This window comes from Heptranchias perlo, chromosome 10, assembly GCF_035084215.1.
Source record: "Heptranchias perlo isolate sHepPer1 chromosome 10, sHepPer1.hap1, whole genome shotgun sequence".
Taxonomy (NCBI): Eukaryota; Metazoa; Chordata; class Chondrichthyes; order Hexanchiformes; family Hexanchidae; genus Heptranchias; species Heptranchias perlo.
Genome location: NC_090334.1, coordinates 51,893,216 through 51,914,017, shown reverse-complemented (window position 1 = coordinate 51,914,017; position 20,802 = coordinate 51,893,216). Strand labels below are relative to the sequence as shown.

At 43.8% G+C, this 20,802-nt stretch overlaps 1 long non-coding RNA gene across 1 annotated transcript in view; it reads right to left on the bottom strand.

The window, feature by feature from the left end:
* Nucleotides 1–6,522: 6,522 nt before the first annotated feature.
* Nucleotides 6,523–20,802, bottom strand: part of LOC137326152 (uncharacterized) — a 73,401-nt gene continuing 59,121 nt past the window's right edge. Inside the window, exon 3 of the long non-coding RNA XR_010964125.1 lies at nucleotides 6,523–7,348. This is a non-coding gene — a long non-coding RNA (uncharacterized lncRNA). The remainder of the gene's footprint in view (nucleotides 7,349–20,802) is intronic.

The window sequence follows — 20,802 nt, the reverse complement described above, 5'->3', positions numbered from 1 at the left end:
GATTACACTCTTACCTATCTAATTGCAGCCACAACGTCTCCAGCAATGGCTTCTCTTGCTGCCTCTGCACTGTTACATCTTGAGACCCCCAAAGATCTACCTTTAGCCCCCTTCTCTTCCTCATCTACATGCTGCCCCTTGGTAACATCATCCAAAGACAAGGGGTCAGCTGCAAGTACGCTGATGACACCCAGCTTTACCTCTCAACCTCTCCCTCGATCCCTCCCCTGCCTCTGTGATGTCAGACTCCTGGGTGAGCTGCAATTTTTTTTTATTTGTTCATGGGATGTGGGCATCGCTGGCAAGGCCAGCATTTATTGCCCATCCCTAATTGCCCTTGAGGAGGTGGTGGTGAGCCGCCTTCTTGAACTGCTGCAGTCCGTGTGGTGAAGGTTCTCCCACAGTGCTGTTGGGAAGGATGCTCCAGGGTTTTGACCCAGCGACGATGAAGGAATGGCGATATATTTCCAAGTCAGGTTGGTGTGTGACTTGGAGGGGAATGTGCAGGTGGTGTTGTTCCCATGTGCCTGCTGCCCATGTCCTTCTCGGTGGTAGAGGTGGCGGGTTTGGGAGGTGCTGTCAAAGAAGCCTTGGCGAGTTGCTGCAGTGCATCCTATGGATGGTACACACTGCAGCCACTGTGTGCCGGTGGTGAAGGGAGTGAATGTTTAGGGTGGTGGATGGGGTGCCAATCAAGCAGGCTGCTTTGTCCTGAATGGTGTCGAGCTTCTTGAGTGTTGTTGGAGCTGCACTCATCCAGGCAAGTGGAGAGTATTCCATCACATGCCTGGCTTGTGCCTTGTAGATGATGGAAAGGAAGTCAGGAGGTGAGTCACTCGCCGCAGAATACCCAGCCTCTGACCTGCTCTTGTAGCCACAGTATTTATATGGCTGGTCCAGTTAGGTTTCTGGTCAATGGTGACCCCCAGGATGTTGATGGTGGGGGATTCGGCGATGGTAATGTCAAGGGGAGGTGGTTAGACTCTCTCTTGTTGGAGATGGTCATTGCCTGGCATTTTTGTCTGGCACAAATGTTACTTGCCACTTATCAGCCCAAGTCTGGATGTTGTCCAGGTCTTGCTGCATGCGGGCACAGACTGCTTCATTATCTGAGGGGTTGCGAATGGAACTGAACACTGCAATCATCAGCGAACATCCCCATTTCTGACCTTACGATGGAGGGAAGGTCATTGATGAAGCAGCTGAAGATGGTTGGGCCTAGGACACTGCCCTGAGGAACTCCTGCATCAATATCCTGGAGCTGAGATGATTGGCCTCCAACAACCACTACCATCTTCCTTTGTGCTAGGTATGACTCCAGCCACTGGAGAGTTTTCCCCTTGATTCCCATTGACTTCAATTTTACTAGGGCTCCTTGGTGCCACACTCGGTCAAATACTGCCTTGATGTCAAGGGCAGTCACTCTCTCTTCCCCTCCGGAATTCAGCTCTTTTGTCCATGTTTGGACCAAGGCTGTAATGAGGCCTGAAGCCGAGTGGTCCTGGCGGAACCCAAACTGAGCATCGGTGAGCAGGTTATTGGTGAGTAAGTGCTGCTCGATAGCACTGTCGATGGCACCTTCCATCACTTTGCTGATGATTGAGAGTAGACTGATGGGGCAGTAATTGGCCAGATTGGATTTGTCCTGCTTTTTGTGGACAGGACATACCTGGGCAAATTTCCACATTGTCAGGTAGATATCAGTGTTGTAGCTGTACTGGAACAGTTTGGCCAGAGGCTCGGCTAGTTCTGGAGCAGAAGTCTTCAGCACCACAGCCGGGATGTTGTCAGGGCCCATAGCCTTTGTTGATATCGCGTGGAGTGAATCGAATTGGCTGAAGACTGGCTTCTGTGATGTTGGGGATATCGGGAGGAGGCCGAGATGGATTATCCACTCAGCACCTCTGGCTGAAGATGGTTGCAAACGCTTCAGCCTTGTCTTTTGCACTCACATGCTGGACTCCGCCATCATTGAGGATGCGGATGTTCACAGAGCCTCCCGTTAGTTGTGGCAGGACTGCAGAGCTTTGATCTGATCCGTTGGTTATGGAATCGCTTGGCTCTGTATATAGCATTTTGCTTCCACTGTTTAGTTTAATTTCCTCCAATTAAATATTGAGAAGTCCAAAGCTGTCGTTTTCAGCCCCTACCACAAACTCTATATGTTTGCCACTGATTCCATTCCCCTACCTGCCCACTGTCTCAGTTGAACCAGACTGTTTGCAACCATGGCGTCCAACTCTACCCTGAGGTGAACTTCCTGCTCCGTATCACGAAGATTGCCTGCTTCCACCTCTGTAACATTGCCTGCCTCCACCCCTGCCATAGAACATCTGCTGCTAAAACATTCATCCATGCCTTTGTCACCTCCAGACTTGACTATTTCAATGCTCGTCAGACCAGCCTCCCATCCCCCATGTTCTGTAAACTTCAGCTCCCAAACCTCTGCTCCCCATATCTTAACCTGCACCAAATTCTGTTCACCTCTCACTCCTGTCCTTGCAAAACTACATTGGCTCCCAATCTCCCAAAACCTCCAATTTAAAATTCTCATTATCATGTTTAAATCCTTTGTGGCCGTGTCCTTCCATTTCTCTGTAGCCTCCTCCAGCCCTACCACACAAGAACTCTCCAGTCCTCCCTCTCTAAACCTCTCCACCACCCTCTACTCCTTTAAGATGCACCTCTGACCAAACGTTTGGTCTCCTAATATCTCCTTCGGCTAATCGATACTTGGGACATTTGAAATGGAGCCTGTGTGGGAACAATGAAATATTTTTTTCTGATTATGCCTCTATGAAGCACCCTGTAGCCTTTTTCAATGTTAAAGGTACTATCTAAATGCAAGTAGTTGTTGCTTTTGTGAACAGCCACTTTCTCCACCGTGGATCCTGATTACTTGCAAATTTTGCTTTTAAATGTAAGAGCAGTGAGGATTAAAATACTGTGATGTAGCCCATTGAAATTATTTCAATGGACCACAGCCCCCTCGAGCCTGTTCCGCCATTCCATTAGATCATGGCTGATCTGTATCTTAACTCCATTCACCACCTGTTTTGAACCACAAGATTGTGATGTTATATTTTTTTCTTTACTCTTTAATTACCAATATACAGGGACCAGGCAAGTATTTTTTCTGAACTTGCTGATGTTATACTGAAAATTAAATTTTCTTGAGACCAACAACTGAAAATTATTTTCAAGAAAACAGGTCTAATTGTTTCATTTTGTTAATTTATCACATAAGGAGATATTTGTATGACAGAGCAAGTGCTCATTGTGTTAGCACTGGGTGTTAGTTTGGTCATGTTACTACTCTCCCCTCTGAGTCAGAACAGTGGGGCTTCAAGTCCCACTCTATAATCTTATCACATTGTCTAGGCTGACATCCAATACTGAGTGATGGGTGATACCTTGGGTAGGTGTCAGAGAGTAGAAATGTAAAGGGTTAATCAGGGATATTGCAGCAAGCCCGATTGATTATCTGAAGAGACTTGTTAGTGTAATATTGCAGTACTTTTGTTTTAATTATAACTGTGTGAAATAAACCACAATATTTTGAAATAACTAATCGATACTTGGGACATTTGAAATGGAGCCTGTGTGGGAACAAATTAGATAGTGTGCAGGTGCGTGTGTGGGAATTGCTGAAGATGGATGGATGAAAGGAGTCTGTGGAATGTAAAGTGAGATGGCTCTTAGAAATGAATATCCTTCAGAAAGGGAAAGATTATGCCAGGCCAAAGGTAGTTGGTGTTTACTAGTGCTAATTGCAAGGATATTAACAGCAGCCAAGTGTGATACAGTTCATGGGACAGGTGAGAAACAAAGGAGAGATGCAGCAGAGCTGTCACATAGCACTGATCAGAAAGGGTATAAAGGGAAAGGGTATGCATCAAGGTAAGGAGCTACGTTAATCCTCCACAGAAGAAAGAAGACTGCGGTCGGCATAATTCCCTGAAAAGGATTATTCACTGTGTTCCGTTGCTATGTAGCGCATGTGGTCATGTTATTGCTTTGCTGTTACTTGGCATAAGTAAAGATTAAATTGATTTTTAAAAATATATATGCACCTATTTCTACAGGCTTGAACCAAAATTATATTTAGAGACACGGTACATATCATTTGATCAACTTGAGGAAATCTCCATTGTCAGATGAGATGAGAAACTGAGCCCAGATCTGCCTGTTCAAAAGAATGTAAAAAATCTCACGCCACTATTCAAAGAATGAAGTGGAGATGCCGGTGATGGACTGGGGTTGACAATTGTAAACAATTTTACAACACCAAGTTATAGTCCAGCAATTTTATTTTAAATTCACAAGCTTTCGGAGGCTTCCTCCTTCCTCAGGAGGAAGCCTCCGTCAGGTGGCTGAGGAAGGAGGAAGCCTCCGAAAGCTTGTGAATTTAAAATAAAATTGCTGGACTATAACTTGGTGTTGTAAAATTGTTTACAATATTCAAAGAAGAGCAGAGAGTTATACAGTGTCATAGCCAACATTAATTCCTCAAGCAACACCACCAAAACCAGCTCAACTGGTTATTTATCTCATTTTGATGTTAGTGAGGGTGTTGTTTGCTGCCTGCTGTGCGCAAATTGGCTTCCGGATTTGCCAACAAAACAACAGTGACTACACTCCCAAAAAGTATTCATTGACTATGAAGTGCTTTTGGATGTTCTGAGGATGTGAAAGGAACTTTATAAATGCAAGTTTATGCTTTCTATTATCAGCATTTCCCGTGTACTCAGGTGTCAGGCATCATTGATCAATAGCATGGTATGTTCTATTGTGTCTTTGTTTTGAAGTTGATTGACAATTTCATAGACAGAAGGTGCTAGTGTACAAATAACTATGACAAATCTTTTCTGGTTCTTTAAGTCAGTTCACATAGTTCACTCACTTGTACTGCATGTCCCAGTTACTGCAACAAGGTAGGACTCCATGGAGGCTGAAGTATCCATGAATATGTAATTCTAAAACACAGTTTTAGACTTCCCCGGAGCGGAGAAACTACGCCATGTTCTTCGCAGCCTTCAACATGTCATCGATGACGACGAACACCTCGCTAAGGCCATCCCCACGCCTCCACTACTCGCCTTCAAACAGCCACCCAACCTCAAACAGACCATCGTTCGCAGCAAATTACCCAGCTTTCAGGAGAACAGCGTCCACAACACCACACAACCCTGCCACGTCAACTTCTGCAAGACATGCCAGATCATCGACACAGATACCACCATCACACGAGAGGACACCACCCACCAGGTACATGGTTCATACTCCTGTGACTCGGCCAACGTTGTCTACCTCATACGTTGCAGGAAAGGATGCCCCGGAGCATGGTACATTGGTGAGACCATGCAGACACTGCAACAACGGATGAACGGACACCGCACAACAATCGCCAGACAGGAGGGTTCCGTCCCAGTCGGGGAACACTTCAGCAGTCAAGGACATTCAGCCTCCGATCTTCGGGTAAGCGTTCTCCAAGGCGGCCTTCGAGACACACGACAACGCAAAATCGTCGAGCAGACATTGATAGCCAAGTTCCGCACCCATGAGGATGGCCTCAACTGGGATCTTGGGTTCATGTCACGCTACATGTAACCCCACCTGATGTAGAGTCATCCAGACTTAAGTCGTAGTTGGCTTGTTCTCCATACACAGATGCGGCCGGACCTGCTGCAATTTCCAGCAAAAAAAAGTTCGCTGTTTTTAATACAAACCCCAGCATCTGCTACATTTGACCCCTGGTGACCCCACCTCAGTATTCTTGGATGTAATGTTTCCCTGACTAACCTGTTTGAACACCATTGACTCCTTTGATTGCTGTGATTATCTCTCTGCCGAGGTGTGATAAAGGGCAGTTAGAAAGATTATCTGTAATCATCAGGCATTGTTCTCTGACTATATATGCTGTGCCTTTATGTAACTCTTCACTTCACCTCACGAAGGAGCAAAGCTCCGAAAGCTTGTGATTTCAAATAAAGGTGTTGGACTATAACCTGGTGTTGTGCGACTCCTTACATTTGTCCACCCCAGTCCATCACCGGCATCTCCACATCACAGTTATAAGGACTCTGGAAAAGGACAAAGAATCTCAAAAGCCATTTGTTATGTTGGACTCAAGCCAGTTAATGTACTTGTGAAAGTTAAGCAATGTATTGCTATCTAATGTGTTGATTTACCCTTGCTTCTGTAAAAATGCAAGTTTTTACAATAAATTTAATTTTTATTAGCTTAACTGGAACTATATGGTCTGTCTGTCTTCTGCAGATTTAGAGAGGTCTGGAGGGCATGCTGGGCAGATCTTACAATTTCCTGTGCATACCCCAGTAGTATCTGAGTTCACTGTTTGCGCTTAGCATTCTATCGTGTATACTTTGAGCGTAATGTAAAGTTTTGATTCACAGGAAGTGCAGGCTTGTCTATGATAGCTGATTTCATCCATTGAATACCAAGTGATAAGCATTGGAAAACACCCAAATTGTAACACCATGTATATAACATACCTTTCATAATTTTGCAATTTTCAGCTTTAATACATTAATTGCCACATTCTTGCCAACATATCTCTGCGTTAGTACAACTTTGTTTTTGCACTAGGAACATTGCCATCTCAAGAATCGCACATATCCTTCTGACTATATCACTAGTCTAAAAAAATCAGGCATTTTCTCCTATTTTTGGAAGATTAGAAATCTCAGTCCCCAGATGTCTTACACTCCATCTGATTCTAGAGAGAAAGAAATACAGATACAAAAGCTAAACAGATGGCATTAGCTGGCCTGTTGAGAGATCTAATTCCCATTAGCATTTTGACTTATTTTGATTTCCTAAATATTGTTATATGGTCATTTAAATGTACTTTCTCTGTCAAACGTTTGTGATTTTGCTAACTAAAATTACAGATTAAAGAACAGATTTATTCCATTCTAATTATTTCATCACGTGAGGCCAGATTGTTTCTTTCATGCAGCACGTAACAGTTCTGTTGTGGTCTTCCTGAATAAGACTGCTGAAGTTTGGACTGTTTATGATGTTGAGTAGCATCCATAAGGAGCAAGATTAAATGTTCAGACTTATTTTGATTAAAGATCCTGAATAAATTTCAGGTGGCTGGCATTTCCTGGTCTTTAGGCATATTTCTTGTGAATAAGGCTAGATTAAATATTAGAGCAAATTGGATTCAGCCAACGTTGTGTAACTTTTATCCTGTTTCTGTTGGTCTTTCTTAAGAAATCTTTGATGCTTACTCTGTGTTGAAGCCTAGCTGATGCAATCATGTTGCCTTCTTGTATGAAGGAACATTTATGCCCCACTTCAGGGACAGTGCAGGAAAGATCTGTGGTAGAAATAAAAACACAGTTCATTTAAACATATTCCAAGCAGATCATTACTTTTCATACAGCACACCTTGCTTACAGGCCAACTATCTGATCTGTAAGTTGCACATCACTTACAGAATAACAATATACATTTTAAAAACTATAAACAAAACTTCAAGACAAATGTTGCCAAGTGGCATCCAACGGTTATTTTACCCACAGACTTTTTTTGTTATATTCTAGTTATATTCTTCAGAGGCAGGTGATGCCCAGCGCAGTCAGTGATGTACTTGTAACCATGTCATTGATATGAAACATTGCCAAGTTTCAAAGTGACTCATGAAATGTTCTGGGGTGGTCACATTGCACAGGCTACATAGCTACTTTCAGGATATAAATAAAGCCATAGCCAAAGTCTGCTAAGATTATTTTCCACTCGTAAGCATAGATGCCAGCTGTAAGTGTTTTAAACTGACATTCAGCATTTCAACTCTTTTAACCTTTATTCACTGGAATGAATCAGATCAGAAAGCAGTACTGAAGGTTTTTGAACCAGATTGGGTGGAGGACGTGTCTGAACCCTATCAGAACCAAATCAGTCAAATGTTACTTTCTTCCACTTTTGGTTTTACACGAACTTCAGGCAGAAAAGTTTTAAAATGAAATGATGGCTTCTGAAAGCAACAGTTACAAGTTTAGCATTTGTGCCCTAAGAAATAATTTTTAACAAATAAGTTCCAACACTTTTAAAGACTTTTTATCTTCTTCAAAGAAAAGTTCTAGGTATGCCCAGCTGTTGTCTTAGGTAAAGGTTTATTTTCTTCAAGACTAGTTACAACTTGTTTTTTGAGACAAAGTGGGTATAAAGTGTGAATATATTAACGGCTTTATTTGAGCAATCCTATCATTCACTTGTTTTGTCTGAACACGAAATACACCAAGGAAAGTGTCATTTCAGTTTTAGGGTGGTGTGGTCTTTAGGGCTCCGTGAACATCCCCATCCTCAATGATGGAAGAGCCCGGCACGTGAGTTCAAAAAACAAGGCTGAAGTGTTTGCAACCATCTTCAGCCAGAAGTGCCGAGTGGATGATCCTTCTCAGCCTCCTGCTGAGGTCCCCACCATCGCAGATGCCAGTCTTCAGCCAATTTGATTAATTCCATGTGACACCAAGAAATGGTTAAATTCACTGGATGCAGCAAAGGCTACGGGTCCCAACAACATCCTGGCTGTAGTGCTGAAGCCCTTTGCTCCAGAACTATCCATGCCTCTAGCCAAACTGTTCCAGTACAGCTACAACACTGGAATCTAGCCAACAATGTAGATAGAAAAAAGCCCACTTATGTTCTGTTCCCAAAAATCAGGAAAAATCCGACCCGGCCAATTACCACCCCATCCATCTACTTCCAATCATCAGAAAAGTGATGGAAGGAGTTGTCAACAGTGCTATCAAGCGACACTTACACACCAATAACCTGCTCACTGATACTCAGTTTAAATTCTGCCAGGACCATTCAGCTGCAAACTTCATTACAGCCTTGGTCCAAACATGGACACAAGAGCTGAATTCCAGAGGTAAGGTGAGAGTGACGATCCTTGACATCAAAGCAGCATTTGACTGAGTGTGGCATCAAGGAGCCCTAGTAAAACTCATGTCAATGAAGATCAGAGGGAAATCTCTCCAGTGGCTGGAGTCAAACCTGGCACAAAGGAAGATGATTAGAATCATAGAATCATAGAATGGTTATGGCTCAGAAGGAGGCCATTCGGCCCATCAAGCCTGCACTGGCTCTCTGCAAGACCAATCCAGCTAGTCCCACTCCCCCTCTCTTTCCCCCGTAGCTCTGCAAATTCTTCTCCTTCAGATACCTATCTAATTCCTTTTTGAAAGCCACAATTGACCCTGCTTCCACCACCCTTTCAGGCAGTACATTACAGATCCTCACCACTTGCTGCGTAAAAAAGTTTCTCCTCATGTTGCCTTTGTTTCTTTTCCCAATCACCTTAAACCTGTGTCCTCTGGTTCGCAACCCTTCTGCCAGTGGGAACAGTTTTTCTTTATTTACTTTGTCTAGACCCTTCATGATTTTGAACACCTCTATCAAATCTCCTCTCAACCTTCTCTGCTCTAAAGGGAACTATCCCAGCTTTTCCAGTCTATCCACGTAACTGAGGTCCCTCATCCCTGGAACCATTCTAATAAATCTTTTCTAGACCCCCTCTAAGGCCTTCACATCCTTCCTTGGACACAATTCTCCGATTGTGGCAGAACCAGTCTTTTATAAAGATTCAACATAACATCCTCGCATTTGTACTCTATGCCTCTATTTATAAAGCCCAGGATCCCGCATGCTTTCTTAACCACTTTCTCAATCTGTCCTGTCACCTTCAATGACCAGTGTACATATACCCCAAGGTCTTTCTGTTCCTGCACCCCCTTTAGAATTGTACCCTTTAGTTTATACTGTCTCTCCTCACTCTTCCTACCAAAATGTATCAACTCACACTTCTCAGTGTTAAATTTCATCTGCCATGTGTCCGCCCATTCCACCAGCCTTTCTATGTCCTCTTGAAGTCTATCACTATCCTCCACTTCCAAATTTTGTGTCATCTGTAAATTTTGCCCTGTACACCCAAGTCATTAACATATATCAAGAAAAGCAGTGGTCCCAGTACTGACCCCTGGGGAACACCACTGTATACCTTCCTCCAGTCTGAAAAACAGCTGTTCACCACTACCCTCTGTTTCCTATCACTTAGCCAATTTCGTATCCATGTTGCCACAGCCCCTTTTATTCCGTGGGCTTCAAATTTATTGACAAGCCTATTATGTGGCACTTTATCAAATGCCTTTTGGAAGTCCATATACAAAATATCAACCACATTACCCTCATCAACCTTCTCTGTTACCTCATAAAAAAACTCAATCAAGTTAGTCAAACACTATTTGCCTTCATCAAATCCGTTCTGGCTTTCCCTTATTAATTCACACTTGTCCAAGTGACTATTAATTTTGTCCCGGATTATTGTTTCTAAAAGCTTCCCCATCACCGAGGTTAAACTGACTGGCCTGTAGTTCCTGGATTTATCTTTACATCCTTTTTTGAACAATAGTGTAACATTTGCAATTCTCCAGTCCTCTGGCACCACCCCTGTATCTAAAGAGGATTGGAGGATTGTGGCCAGTACTTCCGCAATTTCCACCCTTACTTCCCTCAGCAACCGAGGATGCATTCCATCCGGACCTGGTGACTTATCTATTTTAAGTACAGCCAGCCTTTCTAGTACTTCCTCTTTATCAATTTTTATCGCATACAGTATCTCAACTTCCTCCTCTTTTACTGTGGCTTTAGCCGTATCTTCTTCCTTACCGAGCTTTAAACTTGGTAAAGACAGATGCAAAATACTCATTTAGGACCTCTGGCACACCCTCTGCCTTCATGCGTATATCCCCTTTTTGGTCCCTAATCGGCCACACCCCTCCTCTTACTACCTGTTTACTATTTATATGCCTATGGAAGACTTTTGGATTCCCTTTTATGTTAGCTGCCAGTCTATTCTCATACTCTCTCTTTGCCCCTCTTATTTCCTTTTTTACTTCCCCTCTGAACTTTCTATACTCAGCCTGGTTCTCACTTGTATTAACAACCTGACATTTGTCAAACTCCCCCTTTTTCTGCTTCATCTTGCTCTCCAGCTCTTTCGTCATCCAGGGAGGTCTGGCTTTGGTTGTCCTACCTTTCCCCCTCATGGAAATGTCCTTTCCCCCTCGTGGAAATGTATGTAGACTGTACCCGAACCATCTCCTCTTTAAAGGCCACCCATTGTTCAATTACAGTTTTGCCTGCCAATCTTTGAATTCAATTTACTTGGGCCAGATCCATTCTCAACCCATTGAAATTGGCCCTCCTCCAATTAAGTACTTTTACTCTAGATTGCTCTGCGTCCTTTTCCATAGCTAATCTAAACCTCATGATACTATGATCGTTGTTCCCTAAATGTTCCCCCACTGACACTTGCTCCACTTGACCCACCTCATTCCCCAGAATCAGATCCAGCAATGCCTCCTTCCTTGTTGGGCCAAAAACATACTGATCAAGAAAGTTCTCCTGAACACACTTCAGAAATTCTTCCCCTTCTTTGCAGTTTACACTATTACTATCCCGGTCTATATTAGGATAAGTGAAGTCCCCCATTATCACTACTCGATGGTTCTTGCACCTCTCTGTAATTTCCCTGCAAATTTGCTCCTCTATATCCTTCTCATAAGTTGACGGCCCATAGAATACACCCAGTAGTGTAATGGCATCTCTATTGTTTCTTAACTCTATCCAAATAGATTCTGTCTTTGACCCCTCAAGGGCATCCTCTCTCTCCAGCACTGTAATATTTTACTTAATCAATACTCCCCCTCTCCTTTCTTCCCTTCCCAATCTTTCCTGAACACCTTGTATCCAGGAATATTTAGTACCCAATCGTGACCTTTTTTGAGCGAGGTCTCCGTTATTGCCAAAACATCATATTCCCATGTGGCTATTTGCGCCTGCAGCTCACCAACTTTATTTACCAGGCTCCATACATTTACACACATGCACTGTATTCTCCCTTAGTCTGACCCCACTTAATACTGTACTATTTCTTACTCTAGTGCTATCTGTCTCTCCCAATCCTTTGTGCACCTTGTTTCTCCTTTCTAATACTGCATCCTAGTGCCCATTCCCCTGCCAAATTAGTTTAAACCATCCCCCACAGCACTGGTTGTGGTTGTTGAAGGCCAATCATCTCAGCCCCAGGACATCACTGCAGGAGTTCCTCAGGGAAGCATCCTAGGCCCAACTATCTTCAGCTACTTCATCAATGATCTACCTTTCATCCTAAAGTCAGATGTGGGGCTGTTTGCTAATGATTACACAGTGTTCAGCTCCATTCACAATTCCTCAGATAATGAAGCAGTCCATGCCAACATGCATCAAAACCTGGACAACATCCAGGATTGGGCTGATAAGTAGCAATTAACATTCACACCATACAAGTGCCAAGCAATGACCATCACAAACAAGAGAGAGCATAACCACCTCCCATTACAAACAGTGACATTACCATCGCTAAATCCACCACCATTAACATCCTGGGGGTCACCATTGACCAGAAACTCAATTGGACCAGCCACATAAATGCCTAATAGGTTTTCATCTCTGTTAATATACTGGATGTAGGAACATCATACAAATGTATTATCTGTTAGCTATTTTCACATAGCCTCACATATTTCAAGTTTTAAAAATGGGACATATTTGAAATGCATAATGGGTTAATCAGTATCTTAAAATTGAAGTGGCAGGTTAGTTCTTCAGCAGTCAATACTGACTCAACCATATTGAGGATGGGAAACGCTCTAGAAAATAAATCTTTTGTCTTCCAAACTCACATCCCTCTTCAGTAATTTGTAAATCGACCACCACTGCTGCAAATTACACTTTGTACTTCAGGGAATAGAAATTCCATCGTGCTGTGCCCATTTTACATGCATAAAATGGGCACCAAATGGTCCAATCTGGTGGGCGGTGGATGTGCACTCATTCCATGCAAGAAATGTGCCGCCTTGCCATATTGGAAAGGGCTGCTCAGTAGGCACCCAAAGTGCGCATCTGAAACTGACGTTAGGCCCATTGCACATGCAAATCAGGGGCTTAACGCCTGTTTCAGGCCCCTTTGTGAAATTCGATTGCAAACCATGCATTCTGCGGTCAACGGTCCTTAAAGGGACTGCTGGAGGCTACCACCCAAAAGGTAAGTTTTACGTTTTTTACTTACCTTATTGTGGTGCCAGGAGAAGCAGGATTGCTCCTCCCAGTTCCACATAGAAAGGTTACAGCACGGAAGGAGGCCATTAGGCCCATCGAGTCCACGTCGGCAATCCAGCTAGTCCCTATCCCCGTAGCTCTGCAAATTTTTCCTTTCAAGTACTTATCCAGTTCCCTTTTGAAGGCCATGACTGAATCTGCCTCCACCACCCCCTCAGGCAGTGCATTCCAGATCCTAACCACTCGCTGTGTAAAAACGTTTTTCCTCATGTCACCTTTGGTTCTTTTGCCAATCACCTTAAATCTATGTCCTCTTGTTCTTGACCCTTCTGCCAATGGGAACAGTTTCTCTCTGTCTAGACCCTTCATGATTTTGAATACCTCTATCAAATCTCCTCACAACTGTCTCTGTTCCAAGGAGAACAACCTCAGCTTCTCCAGTCCATCTACATAACTAAAGTCCCTCATCCCTGGAATCATTCTAGTAAATCGTTTCTGCACCCTCTCCAAGGCCTTCACATCTTTCCTAAAGTGCGGTGCCCAGAACTGGACACAATATTCCAGTTGTGGCCGAACCAGTGTTTTATAAAGGTTCATCATGACTTCCATACTTTTGTACTCTATGCCTCTATTTATAAAGCCCAGGATCCCATCTGCTTTTTTAACTGCTTTCTCAACCTGCTCTGCCATCGTCAACAATTGGTGCACATAAATCCCCAGATCTCTCTGTTCCTGTACCCCTTTTAAGAATTGTGGCCTCTAGTTTATATTGTCTCTCCTCGTTCTTCCTACCGAAATGTATCACTTCATATTTTTCTGCGTTAAATTTCATCTGCAAGGTATAAGAACATAAGAAATAGGAGCAGGAGTAGGCCAATCGGCCCCTCGAGCCTGCTCCGCCATTCAATAAGATCATGGCTGATCTGATCCTAACCTCAAATCTAAATTCATGTCCAATTTCCTGCCCGCTCCCCGTAACCCCTAATTCCCTTTACTTCTAGGAAACTGTCTATTTCTGTTTTAAATTTATTTAATGATGTAGCTTCCACAGCTTCCTGGGGCAGCAAATTCTACAGACCTACTACCCTCTGAGTGAAGAAGTTTCTCCTCATCTCAGTTTTGAAAGAGCAGCCCCTTATTCTAAGATTATGCCCCCTAGTTCTAGTTTCACCCATCCTTGGGAACATCCTTACCGCATCCACCTGATCAAGCCCCTTCACAATCTTATATGTTTCGATAAGATCGCCTCTCATTCTTCTGAACTCCAATGAGTAGAGTCCCAATCTGCTCAACCTCTCCTCATATGTCCGCCCCCTCATCCCCGGGATTAACCGAGTGAACCTTCTTTGTACTGCCTCGAGAGCAAGTATGTCTTTTCTTAAGTATGGACACCAAAACTGTATGCAGTATTCCAGGTGCGGTCTCACCAATACCTTATATAACTGCAGCAATACCTCCCTGTTTTTATATTCTATCCCCCTAGCAATAAAAGCCAACATTCCGTTTGCCTTCTTGATCACCTGCTGCACCTGCATACTAACTTTTTGATTTTCTTGCACTAGGACTCCCAGATCCCTTTGTACTGCAGTACTTTCCAGTTTCTCGCCATTAAGATAATAACTTGCTCTCTGATTTTTCCTGCCAAAGTGCATAACCTCACATTTTCCAATATTATATTGCATCTGCCAAATCTCCGCCCACTCACCCAGCCTGTCTATATCCCCCTGTAGGTTTTTTATGTCCTCCTCACTCTCCACTTTCCCTCCCATCTTTGTATCATCTGCAAACTTTGATATGTTACACTCGGTCCCCTCCTCCAAATCGTTAATATAGATTGTGAAGAGTTGGGGACCCAGCACCGACCCCTGCGGAACACCACTGGCTACTGGTTGCCAGTCCGAGAATGAACCATTTATCCCAACTCTCTGCTGCCTGTTAGATAACCAATCCTCCACCCATGCCAGAATATTACCCCCAATCCAGTGATTCTTTATCTTGAGCAATAATCTTTTATGTGGCACCTTGTCGAATGCCTTCTGGAAGTCTAAATACACTACGTCCACTGGTTCCCCTTTATCCACCCTGTACGTTATGTCCTCAAAGAACTCAAGCAAATTTGTCAGACATGACTTCCCCTTCGTAAAGCCATGCTGACTTTGTCCTATTAAATTATGTTTATCCAAATGTTCTGCTACTGTCTCCTTAATAATAGACTCCAAAATTTTACCCACCACAGATGTTAGGCTAACTGGTCTATAATTTCCAGCCTTCTGCCTACTACCCTTTTTAAATAAGGGTGTTACATTAGTATCCGTCCATGCCACCAGCCTGTCTATATCCTCTTGAAGTCTATCACTATCCTCCTCACTGTTTACCAACCTTCCAAGTTTTGTGTCATCTGCAAATTTTGAAATTGTGCCCTGTACTCCCAAGTCCAAGTCATTAATATATATCAAAAGAAGCAGTGGTCCCAGCACTGACCCCTGGGAAACACCACTGTACACCTCCCTCCAGTCTGAAAAACAACTGTTCACCAGTACTGCTTCCTGTCCCTTAGCCAATTCTGTATCCATGTTGCTACCGCCCCCTTTATGCCATGGGCCGCAATCTTGATGATAAACCTACTATGTGATATATATATATATATATATACGTATCTATACATTATATATTGTAGCTTTCCAGGTACATATCATGTAACAGCTGCAAAATGACTTTCTACCAGACTCAACATTATCACTGAATTCCAAGGTGGGAGTGTTTGACTACTTTGATCTTTTCAATAAACAGATAGCTCTAATTCTCTTGGAAAATTGTGTTTTTTTGGTTAAGACCATCAACATGCTTACAACCAGGGTGGTCTGGGCACTACAGCTATTTTTCCAAGTCTCTCTACTGGTAACATTAAATCAAACGAGTTTACAAATTGTATTAAGTATGTGTTCTGCATAAAATGAAACACTAGCATTTTAGAGGCTAATTTTAACTCATGACTGTTACTCAAATTATCAGTCAATTTCATACCATATTGGCAAGTATTCCATTACCTCTAATAATGATCATCCACCACAGTTGTTAGTGGTAGTTTAATTAACATTACATAGATGCTGCTGCCCTGACCTTTATACAGTAGCGACAACACTATTGCATACAATGCAGGGCTTTGTGATCTGGAGCAATAAAATAATGAATTGATGGATCAAACAACTTTCAAATCAAAATATTATTTTAATCGATCACAGCCATGCAGAAATATAAACAGGAAAGGGTCATAACTGAATTAATTGCAATGGAGACAGTGCCGTGAGCCAAGGCTAAGCAAGAAAATGTCATTTTTCCATACCCAACCTCGGAAATTCTATAAAGATGACAGGCCCAATAAAGAAGCCCACGGGCAGCCGCTCGCCCCTTCCCGATTGCCTGCTCCCTCCGGATTCTCCTGCTGCTCTCGGTGGGCGTCTGAGCCGGCAAATCTTGGCCGGTACCATCCCAATGAGACCGGGGGACCATTTTTCCCCGTGGTCCTGCCACCGGCCTCATTAGACGCGATCCAATTTCTAAGCCAAGTTTTTTATCCTGCAATAAACGTGAACAAATGTTGGATATACCTGCAACTTCGGTTATACCAAGCCGACGTCCCACTCAACTTCCAATCTAACTCTTTGCCTTAACTGGTCATAAGGCCTATATATAAACTGTTTGCTTTTTTGAACCTTTTGCTATTTTTCTACGTTGGCATGCATGTTTAAGGATTAAGGAATCTTAAAAAATCTTGACATTTACAAAGTCGAAATTATGAGAATATGCTTTTTCAAACCTTGCATTTTTTGTAAAAGATTGCCTTTCTTAATTTCTGTCTTGAAAGGACTAATTCACGGTTTGCATAAAATGGATATGTGGAACTGACTCCCAGCAAAAGCAGTGGAGGACGAGATAACTAACGAGATGCGCACTTTGGATGCCTGCTGAGCAGCCCTTTCCAATATGGCAAGGCAGCACATTTCTTGCATGGAATGAGTGTGCAGATTTCGTTTCTGTGCGCTTTAGATAGGTGAGGAAAAGAACCATCATATGTAGGAGGACTGATCCAACAATGGGTGAACAGGCAAACTGACAGCACGGGTGACCATTTTTAATCTGCCTCTTGATTCATGGAACCTCGACACAGTGTAAATAGGCGAGTGCTACAAAACACCAAGGCCAGATTTACATGATTACTACATTGGGTCTCAGCATGAAGTAGACGAGAGAAGTTGTCCCTAAAATACCACAGTTTAAATCGATGTGCTATTTTAAGAATACAACTAGCAAAGTTTATTACTCTTTGGACTTTAATGACCATGGACTTAATTCGTTAAAGACAACTTTAATAGCAAAAGCTGATTCTGAGTTCTAGGAGATGTTAGGGCTTTGAAATGTATGCAAAATGATTTAGCAAATGATTAAAATGCACGCAACCATACAAAATCATTCAAAAACTACTTTCCTTTAGGGTTATGCAGTCAAGCTGGTTTGGTATCTCTGGGGACTCACAATATTTCTCCCTATATTTCGAAGGAAAGAAACACATATCTCAAAAGGCATCAGAGCTCCTCTTTTTAAATAAATTCTCCTGTTCTCAAAATACAATCACTCAGAAGCAAGACTTGTATTTTTAAAAAATATATACTATCAGTGGCCGGATTACATCCGATGAATGTTCCATCCAGCCTGAAACGCGGCTCGGATGTAGACCGATGACATTACTTCCTCAAGCAGGTAAAGAAGAAACTAAAATATTACTGCGCTTTTTAATAAACTGACAACAATGGCAGGTTTTGGTTTTCAAAATCACTCAACGTATTGAATAGTTTTATCCTTTTCTCCATGGGGACACTGTTAAGATGCGCCATCTGCAACGAGAAATAAATGATTACCGTTCTTTAATTCTACTCTTTTCAATCGATATTTGCCCCATGTGGGAATTTCCCAACCTTTGTAATATATAATCCGACTCCTAATACGTGATGAGCCATTTATACTGCAGAACTGGAGCGGGGGGGAGAGAGAGAGAGCAGGTGGTAAGTGCAGCACTGTAACCTTTATAGGATCAAACCGTTTTATTCATGTTGGGTTACTGGATCCCGAGGAAGCACTTTGAGTTTTTATGCTTTACGAATTTTCATACTGGAACGCTTGAATTTTTATTTTAAATGATATTTTCGCCAGAAATCTGCAACGTCAATTGCAGCCTTATTTTCCCTATTACATTCAAAAGGTGGCTTTTAACCCTAGATGTTTCATCCTACTGTTGCCTGGTTTATTGGAATCTCTTCGAGATTTTTAGAGCAATCTCGAAACATAGGGACAACGGGGGTGATTTTAAACCCCAAGAACGGGTGGGTTGGGGGCGGGTGGGAGTTGAAAATTGATGTTTTTTGGGTCGCGCAACCCGGCTTTAATTCGGGTTTAACGTGGCCGCATAAAACTACAGGCTTCCCACTGGGACTGCAAAGTCCGAAAATGTTGTGGTTGCCACCCAAAAAAAACCTTTTTTCAGCACCCACCCGCCCCCAACCCATTGTGTCAGAAATGATTTATTCTTAATGTTTTCAAAATCAGGGTCTAAAAATACAGGTCTAAACTAAGTTTTAATGATTGCCAAACAGCTAAAAATTAACTTTTAAAATTGTAGAGTCTCATAAACTGGTAGTGACCAGTCCGGCGTCTGACCAGGTCACCCAAAACTGTGCTATTCGGAACTACAAAGTAAACGACCAAAGTCCCCCAGTCAACCAAACAAGGCACCAAAATACAGCGTAACGAAAGAGATTGAACTCCAAAATGTATTCCCTACAGTTATCTTTGCTGCTTATTAAAAGAAAGACACGTTGGGCGCTAAATTGGGCCGTGTAGCGCCCGTTGTTTCGGCGCTACACGGCCTCTCCGACATCCAAGATGGCGTCTTGGATGCGCATGCATGTTTCCTGCGTGACTTGCGCCAGACGCCTTCTTGGTACAGGAGTTAGCGCATGAGCAAATACCGAACACTGGAAGCATGTAAAGTAGGGACAAAATGCGTGCAATCAGTGTACAACGCTGATTTAAAGTGATAGACACCATTTTCGATCTTAACGCTCAATTCAACTCACAGTCTTATCCCCGACCATCTAAACGTGTCTTTCAGTGCCTGAAGGACCCGCCACTAGCACGATTTAAAGAGGCCATGCAAGTGTTGCAGGTTAGTTGCTGGATTATTGCTTCTGGCTGCTGGAGGAGTAGGAAGTGTTTTTTGAAGCTCCCTATTGTTACTGAGAGTTGCTGGACTACATTTGAGAGTGGTTTGGCAGGTACTGCCTTACGGGTCGGAAAGTTACAACCTTGGTTGAACAACATTCCTGCCAACCTGCTAGGGCTCCCGTTGGGCATTGAGCACGACTGGGAGCCCGCAGAGAGGCCACGCCCAGCAGGTCAAGCTGTGAGGAGACGGAGGACGAGGAGGTGCAGGGCACTGAGCAGGAGGCCCTACCCAATGAGAGCCTTCCGGGATCAATTCTCTTATCTCACTATGACCGAGGAGGATTGCATCCGACGCCTGAGGTTCACCAAGGAAACCGTCACCGAGATCTGTCAACTGGTGCGGCCACAACTGCAGCCTCAGAGCAAGACCAGGACAGCATTGCCTGTGGCCGTGAAGGTCACCGTGGCGCTGAATTTCTATGGCTCAGGATCATTTCAGGACTCTGCTGGTGACATGTGAACATCTCGCAGTGTGCAGTGCGCTGCTGCATAAGAGAGGTCACAGACGCACTGTGCAAGATGAGGAACAGGTTCATCACCTTCCCTATTGACAGAGATAAGCAGAACGAGCGAGCATGGGGGTTCGCCCGCATTGCTGGCTTCCCCATGGTGCAGGGTGCCATGGACTGCGCACATATTGCCCTGCGTGGCCCGCACATCAACTCGGCTGTCTTCGTCAACCGAAAGGGCTTCCACTCCCTCAACATGCAACTGGTGTGCGACCACACACATCGCATCTTGGAGGTCGATGCCCCCTACCCTGGGAGTAGTCACGACACCTTCGTCATGCTGCAGTCCAACGTGCCAGCTATCTTTCATCCGACTCGGCAAGTCAAAGGCTGGCTACTGGTCGACAAGGACTATCCCCTCACGTTATGGCTCATGACACCGGTCAGGAATCCACGCACACGTGCACAGCAGGCCTATAATGAGAGCCATGCTGCCACACGCAACATCATGGAGCAGACCATAGGCCTCCTCAAACAACGTTTCCGCTGCCTGGACCGGTCTGGAGGAGCCCTGCAGTACTCCCCTGAGTGGGTGGGCAGATTTGTGGTGATCTGCTGCATGCTGCACAACCTCGCCATCATGAGGGACCAGCCTTTGCCACCAATGATTGCAGAAGACCCTGAGCCAGAGGTGGAGGAGGAGGAGGCTGAGGAGGAAGAGGCGGAGGTGCAGGAGGAGGAAGAGGCTGAGGAGGAGGAGGGGGTGGAGCCAGAAGAGGAAATGGAGGAAGACGCAAGGGTGCAGCAGGAACCACACGCCTTGTCTGCAAGGGCTCTGCGTGCTCGCCTGATCCATGCCCGCTATCAATAATTTGAACTAAATCCCCCAACTCACCAACAGTCCTACACTCCCCACCTTTCCGCTCCCACAAGACAATCA